This window comes from Lissotriton vulgaris, chromosome 2_2 (genome assembly GCF_964263255.1).
Source record: "Lissotriton vulgaris chromosome 2_2, aLisVul1.2, whole genome shotgun sequence".
NCBI lineage: Eukaryota > Metazoa > Chordata > Amphibia > Caudata > Salamandridae > Lissotriton > Lissotriton vulgaris.
This window is the reverse complement of record NC_141688.1, coordinates 273,299,054-273,314,203: the sequence shown is the minus strand read 5'-3', so window position 1 is coordinate 273,314,203 and position 15,150 is coordinate 273,299,054. Positions and strand designations below refer to the sequence as shown.

The following is a 15,150-nucleotide window of genomic DNA, read 5'->3' as shown; positions in this document are numbered from 1 at the left end:
CCAATGGCAGTAGTATTAAAAGAGTAACTTTTTTTCACATGATCCTCAGAGGAGATAGAGAACTACGCATGTTTCTGTGTTCACCGCTAGAGAAGGGAATTTGGAATTCTCAACTGTCTCGAAAAACTTTCGCTTTTTTTTTTTTAGGACAACTTTTTACATGGTTTATTTCCCTTCAACCAAAGATGGATTGAGCTTTAATAATAAATTGTTAAAGGTTTATCTCACAATCCTATATTTAGATACATATAGAGAGGAATTAAAATTGCACCATGATGAGTCTGAAGATCACAGATTCTACCTTTCTTCGTTCAAAGCTAAGCTTTAGTATACCATTGCACTAATTCTTTAGGCTTAATAAGACTGTTTTCATTGAACAGTTTCGTTCTGTAGATGTTGTTATACTCATTTTATGGGCCCCTCTTAAAGTTAGACAGATATTTTAGGACAATCTGAAAACACAGGTCCAAGCCTATCTATGAGTTATTGTTTTTTTGTTTAATATTTCTTCTGGTGTTTTAAAGAAAGCCTTTGTAAATTTCATACAATCAAGTGAAACACTATTGCCAAGAAAAAGGTGTTCACTGGGAGCTGATCTTTCTAATCCCACCACTTCTGGAATATTCTCAGTGTTGTGTGTGTGGTGGGAGGGCGGAAGCACCTGTATGGAGTTTGGTGGGAAAAAAAACACAAGTGAAAATACAAATAATACATTTTCAAATAAGGAAACCAATGATCAGATCAAACGATATTCATGATACTGATCCATTGGAATTTCATTTCACTAATGGTGGTTAAGATGTAATTTAAGAAAATTTATAAAAATGGACATCGGTAGTGGCCAAACATCATTAAACTCACTTACACATTAGGAACTATTTGAGCACCAAATGACATTGACATCGGTGTCCATGTCTGGATTTTTCTTTTTTCATTTCTCTTCCAGGACCCAATGAGTATTCACGTTTGCAGTAAATTTTAGACATTTCGAAAATTTCACTGAGAATGTGAATAGTCATAGTGTTCAACTGGTCGGGGCTAGTTCTAGAATTCTTTGGCTTATTCCAAGTAAATCTTTTGAAATCATTCTTGCTTGTTCATGTGCAGCATATGAAATCGTTTATAAATGCATATATATATAAAACAAATGTGAATTTGCACTTTTCATCCTTCTCCTCCATGGAGAAACCCCCTCCATTTGACCCACAACAGTTTTCAGGGTTCTCTTATCGCAATCCCGCTCCGAATTTACTTGTTGTGCTGTTCGCATGATCTCTGATCGTGTACATCCATAGGGGGATCCGGCCTGCAAATAGCTGAAGTGTAGGAATATCCACAAACTGACACGCTTGTTGGTGTTCACGTACATAGACCGCCATCCCAAATATTGCACAATACTGGTGTAATATGATGAATGAATCAATCCCTATTGAATATCATAAATTATATATTTGAGCACTTGGGTTGTACAAATACCCTTTGGGAATGAAAGGCAGAGAGAGGAATGATAGTAGGTTTCTCCTCTGCCATCTCTTGCTCATCTTCTCTCTTGTAGGTTGGCCACAGTCCACCAGACTCACATCATCTTTGTAACATGTAAGTGTACTATTTCAAGAGAGATACTTGGTGGTCCAACGGAGTAGTACAAAACTTGAGTCCTAGGGAGTCTAGTGGCATACCCCACAACCTGTCACAGCCAGGCCCGGCTCTAGGATTTGCTAGGTCCTGGGCTAAAAGGGAATGTGCGAGGCCCCTCTAATGTCGATAAGTGGCCCCTTGCAAGGAGACCATTCACAGACACTGTGGGAGGCCTATTGTCCAGCATTTTGTCGCCCCCCCACAGTTTTAACTTTGAGCCCACAAGCATTTCTCACACCTTCAGTCAGATAGGTGTGAGAATTGCTTGTGGGCTAAAAGTTAAAACTATGGGGGTGCCAAAATGATGGACAATGGGCCCCCCACAGTGTCTCTGAATGGGTCTCCTTGCATTTGCAGGGAGCGTCTCCCACCCTTATGTATGCAGATACCATCCCTGAGAGGCCAAGGGAGGTGGGCCCTCCTTTTCAAGGAAAGGTGACACCTTTCTTTGAAATTGATCGCCAGGGAACCGACAGGACACATCACCAGTGCGTGGCCCCATGCTGGTGGGCTGAGTGCGAGGCCCGGGGCAGCTGCCCACGCTGCCCATGCCTAGCGCCGGCCCTGCAGCTAGAATCCATGCCCCCCGACCCAACAGCATCGCAAGAACTGACATTGCAGGTGATATGTCCTCAAAGGTCTTACAAACTGACGGGTTTGAAGCTACAAAAATCACAGATGAGATATCCCAAAAGTAAACGCCACAGTTCTATAGGTCTAGCTATCTGAGGCCTACAGAGCCACAAATTCCACAGGCAGGTTGCTCAATTCCCTGTTTCCCTTACAACCAGTCTCCTACCTGTGAAACATCAAGCATTCCAGACTACGGTTTCCTGTCCAGGTAATGTGGGGATGACTTAAGTGCCGGTCAGGTTGGGATATTGAGAGGAAGGAGAATGGGGAATAACAGTACAGACCTGCTCAATTTCAGACGAGAGCCAGCTGAAATGGGGGATAACAGCACCAGGCAAACAATGCTCACTCAGTGAAAAGGGTGAGTAACTCTTCCGTCAGCTTTATTTCAGCTGGGAGACAGCCGGAATGGTGAATGAGTACAGTCAAGCAATGTTCATGAACTGGGAAAGAAATACAAATGGCAAATAACTGTACCAGCGGGAGCTCAGATCTTTAGCCCCTCTGGGAGGGAGAAGCATAAGCTGTTGAGTGAGCAGATGGGGAGATGCCAGTGGCTGTCAACATACGTCAGCAACAGGTGAGTCGAGAGGTGTGAACCGATGACCGATGAATGTCCGCACCCACCAAAGGTACTGCCCAGGAATAGGCGAAAAGTCTTTCCGATGGTCAACCTTTTTGCAGTATTATTCCAAAACTGAGAAATGAATGAATGCCTAGTTTGTAGAGCGCAAGCAGCCACTCGGAGTGATCATCCTGCCGCTGAAGACCAGAAATTTGCAGCAGAAAGGTACAAGAGTGAGTGAAAAGAACAAGGGATACACGAATAGACTTCAAAAATTAAATATGCTAATTATTCTAGTTTCTGTGCTTCCACGTTACGGACAGGCCACAGCGTGGTTGTCGCTGGGTGAGTGGCATACGTGCCTCCCCTGATAGAATGTTCATAAAGCAGAACCCAATCTGAAACCTGTCTACACACGTGCAGCCACTGCCGCCTCCACCAGTCCCCACTTCAAGGGGTTAAATGTAAGTTTGTATGTATTTTTAAAAAAACAGAGAGGCAGGCGTCTGTCTGTCAGAGCAGCAGCTGAAGCTGCCAGTTCAACGGTCACAGACGGTTACCCACACGAGAGCAGGGCTCAGAGGGACACCTGTGTGCGCGCACACACACACTCACTGCCTCTTCTGGGCACACACAGCACAGCGGGCAACAACAACACGGCGTGCAGGCAGCGACCGAGAGGCAGGCCCTGGCATCAGCACTGCCATTCACACCAGGCTCCTGCAACCAGCACTCCCCACACCTCCTGCCACCCAGGTAGGTCCTTCCTCAGAGGTGGGCTTCAGAAACGCGACAGAACCCCGGGGGGGCTGGGTGCCGAAGAGGGGGTCACGACTCTCTGCTGCCTCACTTCTTAACTTAAAAAAACTACTCCAGTACGCCATAGTGCAAACAATAAGAGGTTTTGATACTCAGCATTATTTATGATTTGCAGATAAATATTTTTTTTAACTAGTTGTTTTTTATAAGCAAGGAACCTTTTTTTAATTTGTTTTGTCAAAAAAATAGAAATACAAAAAAAGGAATACTTTTTTTAAAAATTTACGTCAAACTTTTCCGGTTTTGTTTTAGTTTAAAAAAAAATAGGCGCAGTCTCCAAAAAATTGATACACTGCCATAATCTTGTACAATTTTCGGGATTTTGCGGTAAAATCCTCACACCAAATGCCCGAGATCATGCCACGAAAAGAAAATGCTTGTAGGGTACAAATCCTATTGCAGGATAACGGCAACAATGTGCGTGACCCGGACGAGAGCAGCTTTTGTTCGTGTGACGTTGCACAGTTTACTGTCAAATACACCCTCGATTCCAAAATGCACGCGAGGATGGCTTTCATACTAAAAAATAGCGCCAAATGCCGGAATGGCATTTTCCACAAGTTCGCTTAATTTCGTGTTTTTTTCGGGAACTTTATATAAAGTCCATCAAGGAAGTAATCCGAATTTCGCACAAGCCTAAAATAAACCACAAAGGAAACATACTCTCTGGAAACAAACAACCGTATCTCTATTGATTAAAAGGAGAAAATACAATGTTACAGTTTCTTGCTATTCGGTTCCGTGGTGGCAGTTCCACCTGACCAGTTACAAATGGTTCGTACTGGTTCTAGCTGTTGCGTTTAGGTATTAGTACACTGCTTGATACAAGTCCAGCAGAAACAAAGACCGAGCAAATTCCACTGGTGAAACGAAACACAATTGAAACTAATGATAGAAATCATTAAAGATTTGCAACCTCTTACGAGAGCAAGACGACCGATGACAGAAAAACACCTAATATAACATTTGCCTCCCAGCCAGTTCTGTACATTGTTGCCCAAACTGTATCGACCTCGGAAGGATGAGCGGCAATATAGGCCTGAAAGAATTTAAATATGTGACCTCACGGTTCAACGCAAGACCCGGCAGCAGAAACTGAATCTAATACAAACCATAACTAGAACTGTAGCTGGATGTTGTTAGAGGCAAAACAGTTCTTGGTAAGAAGAGTAAAACTCGATTAAAATAAAGAAACCAGAGGGGGTTAATTAAACTGCTCTTATTATAGAATGATGTAAATGTTTAGCTCAAGAGGCTTACTAAAATATTTTTTTCGCCCTAAATTTAATGAGTGTGAAACAGGAGCATAACGTAGACCATGGTATTTGGTGTGTATGTTCTAACATGTAATAGTAACAGCTGCGTATTGCCTTTAAAGGTAATTATGAGTGGTCGGGAATTATAGACTGTTTGCAGTGACCTGGGCAGAGGCCAGTAATTCTTAAAATTATTAGTCACTTCTACCTTGATACAAACCCCACACCCGACATCCTTGCCCCTCGTAAATAATGACATACAAACGATTCACATGAACATACTTTACGGAACTTACCAGGCGAGACCACTTTGTCATAAAAAATTACATATATGTAGTATTCCTTTTTATTATTACATATACGTATATACAATTGGCAACCTTTTTTAAACCAGAGAAAATACCTTAAAAATATTTATTATTTCGGTAAAACGTTGGTCATACAAAGAGAATATTATTTCAACAGCTTTCACGAATGTTTTAAACATCGATGTATATATTGAAAACAGCCTGTGACGCAAGTTCAATTGTAAATACGTTGGTTTGCTTGTATCTAACAAAACGTACATTAATTATTATCTACATTAATTTAAAGACCATCATTGCTAAAAATCTGAATATTATAATCAACCTAAATGTCATATAAATATCAAACACCAAGGCTTATTTCTCAAATTATACAACACCAGGCTTTGTGGCCATTTCAAGGCACTTTACAGCAACTGTGAATACACAGAATTGCCAAATAACATGAGTGAACTTGAGAAGATTCGGGCATTTACACACAGGGTGAGCACTGTGCGGCTTGTGTGTAATCAGGGCGCTGAGCTACGCTGAAGTTAAGGCTGCTTCAGTGACTATTAGATAGATGAGTTTGATCTGCTGATTATAGACTCAGACTTTCAACTATGTGATATCAGTGAAAGGCTGAGCTGAACAACAAAAACTCTAGCATTATTGGCTATGATGTTCAATAACCACAGTTATTAGCTCGCCATAGATTAAAGGAGGCTAACAGATTAGCACAGGTGTGTTGCTGACCAGCTTCAAGGTGACTCAGGCATGTGATGGTGCCTGCGCCTTCGACCCTTCTCTTCTCTCTTGATTTCATTGGAAGAAAGCGTGAGTTGGGAGTGTCCAACATAGGTCCAGAAGGACCAGAACCACAGCAGAGATCAGGAAATCCATACTGGTAGATTTACCTACAGTCAGTGGCGTAAAGCAAATAACTGGAGCTCCCCTTGGAGAGTGAAGAGGGCCCCTCAGTCCCCCATATCTGGCAGATATTCATGGGCTTGGCTCTGAATAGGGGTTCCCTAAAGAGTAAGTGGGTTCGCTAAGGGGGTTGCCCCAGCGCAGCAGAGTCTTGAGTTACATCCTTGTCTACAATGAATCTACAAAGAGCTCGTTTACAGGGTTTGTGATGATCTAGACTATCTAGTGTGGATACGGGCATGGCAGTACAATGTACAGCACCACTAGCACGATGAGAAGTGCTTAATTGGTAATTACTGAACTGCATTCTGAGTTACCGGATTAGTAATCCCCTTCTCTACAACAAAATGGGTGTAGTTCCTGCGACTGCAGCACCACATGAGCTCAGTTTGTGTTGCACGCACTGTACCGGATTAATCAGAGTCTGAGCACCTACAATACATCTTGAGGAATTCAGCTGTTTCCATAAAGGATGAGCATGTTGCTGTGTCGACCGAGCAAGATAAACCTCTTGACAGGACCTAACCTTTCTTTTAAATATATAGTAGTCACCCCTACGGTAGGCCCTGGACAGCCCTGAGAGCAGAGTGACAAGTATTAAAAAAACAGGACATGAACTTTTAAGTTTTACATGTTCTGGTACTGGATAACCCCTATTTTTCACTACTGCAAGGTCTATATCTCCCATAGAACAACATTGGGATTAGCTTATTAACTCCATCCCCAGATCATCCCTGAACAAAGTGTGGTAGGAGACTGTTTTGCCCCGACACCTTGCCACAGATGGCCCATCCTGCCAGCACCTCTACTGTGATGCTGTTTGGAAAGAATACATAATGGCCAACTACACCTAGTTATGTGACCTAGGACACAGGCTGCAGGCATCAAATGGTTTAAACAAGAAAATGCCAACTTCTAAAAGTGGTATTTTCAGAATTGTGACTAAAAATTAGAATTTACCAATAAAGAGAATTTTAAATTACAACTCTTTTGAGATCAAACATGACATTTCTACCTGTTCCCAATCAAAAGTTAGCACTTATTAAACCTAATAATGTAGCCCAGTGTTATCCTATGGTAGAAGAATGCTCACAGTACTGAAAAATGAATTTCATATCAGGACATGTGAAACTTAAAAACATGCATGTCCTAACTTTTATATACCGACCATAGGGGTAACTTTTATGTATTAAAAGGGATGGTTTAGGTCTGGCAAACGGTTTAATTTGCAAGGTCAAAATGGCAGTTTAAAACAGCACACAGGCTGTAATGGCAAGCCTGAGACATGTTTTAAAGGGCTACTTAAGTGAGTGAGGCAGTAAATGCTTCGAGCCGACTAATACCATTAAATGTAGGGCGTGGGGTAATTGTAGGATAACTTTACTAGGGACGTATAAGTAATTAAACATGCCAGTTAGTTGCAAGTCAATTTTACCCTGTTCAAGGGAGAAAACCTTAGACTTAGCGTGGTAAAGTGCACCGAGATATAAGCCAACAAACACGAAATTCAGAAAACAGGAGGGGAGAAGGCAAAACGTTTGGTGGATCCCGCTCCAGAGTGGGCCAACTCAATCATTGAACATAAAGCTGTTTCTGCCCATATAGTTTTCAAACAATGGTTCACTCCCAGGGTCACTAATGAGATGTCTCCTTGGGGCCTTCTGAAATACAGATTGAGCTGCATTTCATCAGCAGATGTTCAGAAGATGTGACCAGATACATTCATTACCTTCAAGAGGCAGACTATTTAAAAAGTGAATTTGAGGAAAAAGTTAGAGGCGAGCACTGGGACGCCTCTTGTGTCCAAGTTGTGGTGTCTTTTGTTTCATGCCCACAGTGTCTCGAAATTAAATTTGCCTTTCTTATCAAGGAATCTGTCTCCAACGCGGGTTCATTCAACCATTCAGAGAGAGCATTTCCAAACTGGATTACGGGTTGAATCTTGGAATATTATATACAAACAATCATATGTTTTCTCTTTGGATATCTTTAAGATCAAAGGCTTTGTCTCTCGGAAAAAAGTCTCAATTTATCTTTCGGGTTGCCTTCTAGCTGGAGACTTTGCTTCTCAGGTACAGTAAGGGACTCTGGAATCATGCATCAGTGGAGGACCAAATTATGCGATAAAGTTGACTAGCTTATGTGGAAAGGAAAGACACGTTATAAGGCATATTATGAAAATAAAGACAAAGTGTCAGAAACAATCAGTGGCATTTTTATTACCTGGCTATGTTTACATTTTAACACACTGATGCAAAAGCAACACTGTAAAAATGCACAGGACAGGTTTCTTGGCCAAAAAACTATGCACATTTATCTTCAACCTACTTCAAATGTCATGTATGTATTGAATATGATTTATTTCTCAATCTGAATCAGTCATTTGAGTTTGCTTGATATCCATAAGTCAGGCCAGTGTCAGTTGAAGTTGAGGTAGCACTGAATCTGGTCTTATGTAATAAACAATGGGACATGCTGATGAAGCCTACGAGCAGCACTTGGTTTCATTAAAGGTCTTCATTTTAAGCTTTTAAAGGCCAGGCGTCCCTATCCCATGAAAGGCACTATGCACTGAAAGAAGGGCCACCTGAGGGAGTCAGCATAGTGAATGCTCAGGTGGAAAGGATCTAGCAGCTGTGGTCCATGCAGGTAACAGCGGTGAAGCAGTGGGGCCGTGTTAGGTGGATTTAAAGGGACGATAACGAAGTGTAATTAATTATTTATTTAATTTTCTCTCTGCATCGTCCCTCGAAGTCCCCCCTTACACGGCCCGCGTTTTTACCTGCACGGACCGCGGCTGGGATCTAGTTTTATTGCAACGACTAGCAGTACAATCTGTATCCACATTGTGGATGGCCACGTCATAGGCAGCTGGGAGACTGCTAATGGTGAGCCTAGGCACACATCACGAACAGTAAATTCAATGTGTATATGAATATTTAAAAAAATTCCATCCACTCATTCAGTTATTTACTAGTGAGCTTGCAAGGGCAGGTATTGACTGACTGCAGCATGCTTCTGTAGGTAAGTGTCTCCAGGGTAGGAACATTTTATCTACGGGACACGGTCTTCAAGTTGTGCTAGGTCGTGATTTTCAGGAGTAACATCATTAAGTTGGGGTGCATCTACCGCCTCAAAGTTTTTGTTGGGATTAGTGCAGGAGGTTCAGACCCATGCCATATTTTCAGGATATCCACCTAAGACCATGTTACATGCATTGATTCTAAATGTAAATAATTTACATAGACAATGGTTATCCTGTTGGACAAGCCTGACTGAATGGCTCCAAGGATGGTAACGGGTTATTTCCACAAATTCAGTCTTTCCAATTTCATGTATGCTGGGCTCCTAAGGTTGGTAACTAGAAGTGGCTTACATTTTGTGTACATAAATTCTTAAATCAATGTATGCTAGCAGACTGGGCTATATTACAAACAACCAAAAAGGAGTTATGTTTAATTCTATGTACACGAGTAGGATTTGGATAGAATGATTCTTTCACTTCTTCATTCTTAGTAGGAGATATAAGCACCATCGAATGTGGTACACATCTGGATAATGGCCACAGCACCTTAGGAACCAGGAGGCTTAATTGTCAAGGATGAAGACTACAGCACTCATTTTAGTGGGCTAAGCTAACCCTTAAACAGTAAGCAAAGAAAGGAGCTGCTGTAGCCGTGCACGAGAGGCTCTGGAGGATTAGGAGTCCTCAGAACAAGTAGCCAGGAGTACAGCAAAGCATAAGTAGCATGATGGGAGTAGGGGAGGGTAGGGTTCCACAGCTGGCTTGAACAAAACAGGTGTTGGGTATGGAGTACATCAGAGAATTGGAATGAATAATGAGATTATGATCTAAGGTAAACACTACATCAAGCCCCCCGCCTCCCTTATTGGATCAGGCCGGAATACAACCTTTATCAAAAACCAAACACAGTGTAGAGCTATTAGAGGGAGGGGACACTTCGGGTCCAAACACGTCATCTCAAACATGTACAGTTGGGTTGACATTCGGTCTGAAGACAAACCCCAAAACTATGGTCTACAACGAGGCAGAAGGGGTAGAAGGGTCACTGAAAGTGGCAGCTTATAAAGCTAGCGATGTTTTACAGGAAGTGAAACACACTGACTTGAATTCAGCTTTCCACACTCAGATGCCCTGGGATACACTGGCCCAAGAGCCATCAGGCCTCAAAGGCCTTGTCCTAAGCTAATGTATAGGGCCACCCACCAGCCCACTAGCCCCTCACTAGGAGAAGCTATGGCGCCTATGCCTATGCCCGGCCAATGGACAAACATAATGTGCCATAATCTGCACAGGGCAGCTGTATTTTCACAGCAAGAGCCCGGGCGCCTCTACTGTCTATGGTCACCGAGCTCAGCTAAAGATGTGCCAAGTTAGGGGCATTTCAAAAGTAAATCCATCTCTGCAGTGGTGAAGGCACTATCCTGTACTGACCGGGGCAAGGAGCAAAGTGGAGCAAGGGTAACTAAACCGTACTAGTACATAGGTGAATGGTCTGATCAGCCAGAGGCCCCTAAACAAGGTGTCGATAGTTTCTTTGAAATCAGAGGTATAGCCAATAATATTCTATAGGCTAACTTTCCAGCTTCCAGTGACGATTATAATATGAATATTAAAATATTGCACCATTAGCAGCGCCCAGTCTCTCCTCTCAGTGTTGGGATCATTAATAAATGGCCCCTCAGGACCATCACAGGCGACAGCGACACTAATCTCAATAATGCTTCTGCACCTTGAGCGCGTCTCATGTGTTAACGACGACGACCACATTCATTCTAATCATAGCCTCTTCAGGCGCGCCCACGCACGGCATCAATAAGGATGCAACTAATGTCTCACTCCTGGCATATGAAGGGTCTATCACCTGTATTTTATTAATAACAACAGATACAACGCATTAATAAAAAGGGCAGGCTCTGGTGATCATAATGTGAATATTAATCCTAATAATGCTGCATCCGAGGCATGCACCAGACTTTAATAATGACATCACTATTAATAACGCATCTTCTGGAGCAGTCACAGCCCCTTATGGAGATAATTACACAAATCCTGTTATTAATGCGAATAATAAAGAGCAGGCAGAGCCGAAGCCCTCCAAGAATCCGTGCGCCTGTAAACGAGTGCGTGAAACACTGCTAAGGTGTTGTCAGCGGGTCCCTCTACTCTGATCTACCACATAAACAGGGTCACACATACAATTAGGAGGAGACTGGCATGCCAGGGCCCAGAGATGATCGGAGTTTAGGGATGGAGAAAACATATCAGACTAAGTATAAGAGATTAAGAACTAATTAAAACGAGAAATAAAAAGAAGGGAATAGGATGAGTTAACAAATATAGTGAAACGAGAACAAAACAAACAGGTTTAGAGGGAATGAAAGAGAAAGAAAGAAGGGATTAGGAAAGAGAAAATAATGTAAAAGTAGAATAGCAAAAAAGATGGAAGAAAAAACTAAAATGAAAGATTGGAAAAAATAGAAATTAAAACGAGAAATAAGAAGGAAATAGGATGAGTTAATAGATATAGTGAAATGAGAACAAAACAAATAGGTTAAGAGGGAATGATAGAGAAAGAAAGGAGGGATTAGGAAAGACAAAATAATGTAAAAGGAGAATAGCAAAAAAGATGGAACAAAATACTAAAATGAAAGATTGGAAAAAATAGAAAGGACAATAAACAATCGAATATCAGAAACAGATTGAATGAGCAGTAAAAAGGAACAACAAAAACAAGAGAAAATATAAAAAAGGAATATCAGAATAGATGAATGAGATCATAGCAATGAAACAGAAAGAGTAAGAAGGGAAAGAGTGAAAGAAATAGAAACAGAAAGGAAAAGGGAAATAGAAAGAGACAAAAGATGGAGTAAGAATGACAATGATGACGAGAACTAAAAACTGGATAGATAAAAACAAAGACAGAAAAACGAATGGAAGAAATAGAAAGAAAAACGAAGGGGAAAGAATGGACATACGTAAGAAAGAGGATGAAGAGAATTGAAGGGAGCATGAGAGAAAAGGAAACAACAGAAAGATATAAATAAAGAGGATGCGGCGCACACAGGGAAGCAAGAAAGAGTGAATGAAAAATAGAAGAATATAAGAAAGTGTTGGGAATCTGCCCCTTCTGCAGGCTCGCTCCAGATTTATATCTGCACTACCCTCGTTTTGCTGAACCCATATTTGTTGGCATTAGGATTCTGCACACTTTACTCCTGCTAATATTGGGATTGATATTCACTTTTCTTTTTCTGACTGCAAAGTGAGGGAAGTTCTATGTGACAATCTTGGTGGGGTACAAAGAGTGTGAAAGGAAAGGCTGTAGCGTGTCATTTTTTTGTTAGACATGTTCTTTTCATTGTTAGTGGTCATTTCTAACGGTACATACAATAACATGCCAAGACTAAACAATACCACCATAAGTACGGTAACTGCTAAGTGCTCACTCATTGACCAGAGCAATCAACTATGCCAAGTGAAGTACACCCATCATCCCTCTGTAGAGGTGTATCCCAGTACAACAGTTGTGTTTCTGTGAACATGGAAGACAACGCTTACCACGCATCCATTTCAACATGGTACAATTACATCGTGATTTTCACTACGCAAGTCGTCACTACGATTTGCACTGGAGGGCACTGTAGACTAAGGAATAGTGTAAATTATTGTTTCCAACACCTTCCCTACTGTATTTAGACTAGAGTTGGAATAGTAATTAGACTATTCCTAAGTCCAGCGCCACTCCAGCGCAAGTGGATGTAACGACTTGCATTGTGAAAACCGCGATCTAACAGACCGCGTTGAAATGGCCCTCGTTGTATCGTCATACATCCGTGGACATACCAGGGTTCTCTATCAGAGTCACATGATCCATTGTCAGCTCCTAGGCTCACACTCATGTCACTCAGTCTCTTTGCTCTTCCTTCCCGCCCACCCCTGGAGGGTAACCTATGTGTGTCACCAGTGGACCCAGTCGATTGTGAGTGCGTACTCTGTGGGTTCCCCTCCCCATTTGTGTACTGTAGCTCAGTAAAAAGTGTCGCCCATGTCTCAAGATCGTTCTGTAACTACTCACACCTGCTAGCCTGCATGTGCACCCCTGCTGCTAGTGCTCACTCGGTCATGTCTTTGTACCACAGTGCAACCAAGGGGGACCTATTCCTGAACCAGCCTATCGCCACCAACCTTTTAGCCAAAGCCAGAAATAACTGTAGGAAGTTCCAGGGAATCTTTCAAATCTTTTGATTGTTTTATGACCCCCCAGAAGACAGGATACTAGTACCGCCTCAATGGCGGCGCCTGTTACCGTACGCAGTGGATAAACCACCACCGTTCAAAATGCGTGCAATGAAGGACATGCCCATGTCAAATGTAAGAAGGAAGTGTCATTCACCGCTCACCTCTGACAAGCCTTGTTCCTGGCCTTGTACATCTTACAGAGCTTAACAGTGGGTTAAGTACGTGAAGTGGACATAATTGAAGTATGTGTAGTGGACATAATTGAAGTGTGTCAGTGTGAATCTGGCGTTGCATTGGACTTGTTTCATGAGCATACAAGCCATTTGCCACTCCTTATTGATCTTTGAGATCTTCTTTCCAGGCCCTTGGAGCCTTGAGGTCACTCCGGACAGTCGCTTCTGAGGGCCTTATAGAGGAGTGACACCAGGTGTTACGTCATCTCAGTAGGCAGTATGACCTGCAATGTTTCTGTCTGCCGAGGTGTGTTAGGGTAGTCCGTCCAAATTTCCCTCACTGTTTTGGCTGTTCTAGCCTACTAGAAGAATTGACCACCCCCCAAAGCAAAGCCCTCTCGAGCTTCAGCGGTGAGGTACTCTCCTGGGTAAGAGTCTCCCAATGTTCACATCCTCCCTCCCTCCACTGCACAACCGACATGTCCGCACTAATACAATTACACAGCAGGAATGTCCACATAACTAGTTCTCCGGCGAAGGGGAGTTTCTTCAGCACTCTGCTGATCACCCTCTCCCACAGCTCCCCGACCGGATGAACCATATATGGAATGTGCCTTGCTACTCTCAAATCTCTCATGAATAATTCCATCAGCGAAAGATCACCATAGGTACCGCGTAGTACTCATTTCTCCCAAATTGTCTTCATCTCCCGCCCAATGAGCCGCGTGTTGCAGCTCTGTGACATAGTAACCGAGCTCGAGGTCAGATACTCCCATGCTGCCCTCCGATGGGTCAAATTTTAGTAGCGGTAGTGCCAACCTACTACTCTTCCCAAACCAATGCAATCATAAGTCTGTCTAGAATACACAAAATGTAAATACCTATAAATGAACTGTACACCTATTTCCAAGTATATCAGTAGTTAGGAAAGCACAAATAAAGCACATTTTTTGTAACTCTGAAGTTTGATGGAAACAAAGATTTTAATAGGATTATAACTAATAAGACACTTTTACTTGGCAGTTTGCAAACGATATTTACTGAAACCCGATTTCCACACATTATCTTAATTCAATACTTTTGAAAAGCAACTTAACCCCGAGGACATCATCATCAAACTGCACACCTAGCACTGAGACAGAGGAAACACTCACTAAGGAAGACACCACCTCAATCATGTCTACTCCGGAGCCCCCACAGACCCAGTTTCACACCATATCTACAAACTAGGAGGACCTGTGATATGCAAATTTCTCACCCAGATCATCAACTCCTCCAACAAGTCTGCAACTTTCCCAGAGGAGTGGAAGCATGCTGCAGTCACAGCCCTTCTTAAAAAACCATTGGCTGACCACAGAGTACTAAGCTACTTCTAACCCTTCTCTCTACTACCTTACCCAGCAGAGGTGAGGGTGGAAGGAATCAACTAGCCAACCACCTGCAACTCAACAATCTTCCTGACCACTCCTAATCCAGCTTTTGTAGCAACCACAGAATGGAGATAGAACTTATCACCAGCACAGACTAGATTCGCACTCTTCTAAACTGAGGAGAAACCACAGCACTTAAACTGCTGGGATTCTCAGCA

The 15,150-nt window shown here is 42.4% G+C and overlaps 2 protein-coding genes across 3 annotated transcripts in view; one reads left to right on the top strand and one right to left on the bottom strand.

Moving 5' to 3' along the window:
- Positions 1 to 15,150, bottom strand: part of IFTAP (intraflagellar transport associated protein) — a 250,190-nt gene that overhangs the window by 213,992 nt on the left and 21,048 nt on the right. The window lies entirely within an intron of this gene.
- The window catches only part of RAG2 (recombination activating 2), a 111,737-nt gene continuing 100,033 nt past the window's right edge, over positions 3,447 to 15,150 (top strand). Inside the window, exon 1 of the mRNA XM_086959604.1 lies at positions 3,447 to 3,592. The gene's annotated coding sequence lies outside the window, so the exon portion shown is untranslated. The remainder of the gene's footprint in view (positions 3,593 to 15,150) is intronic.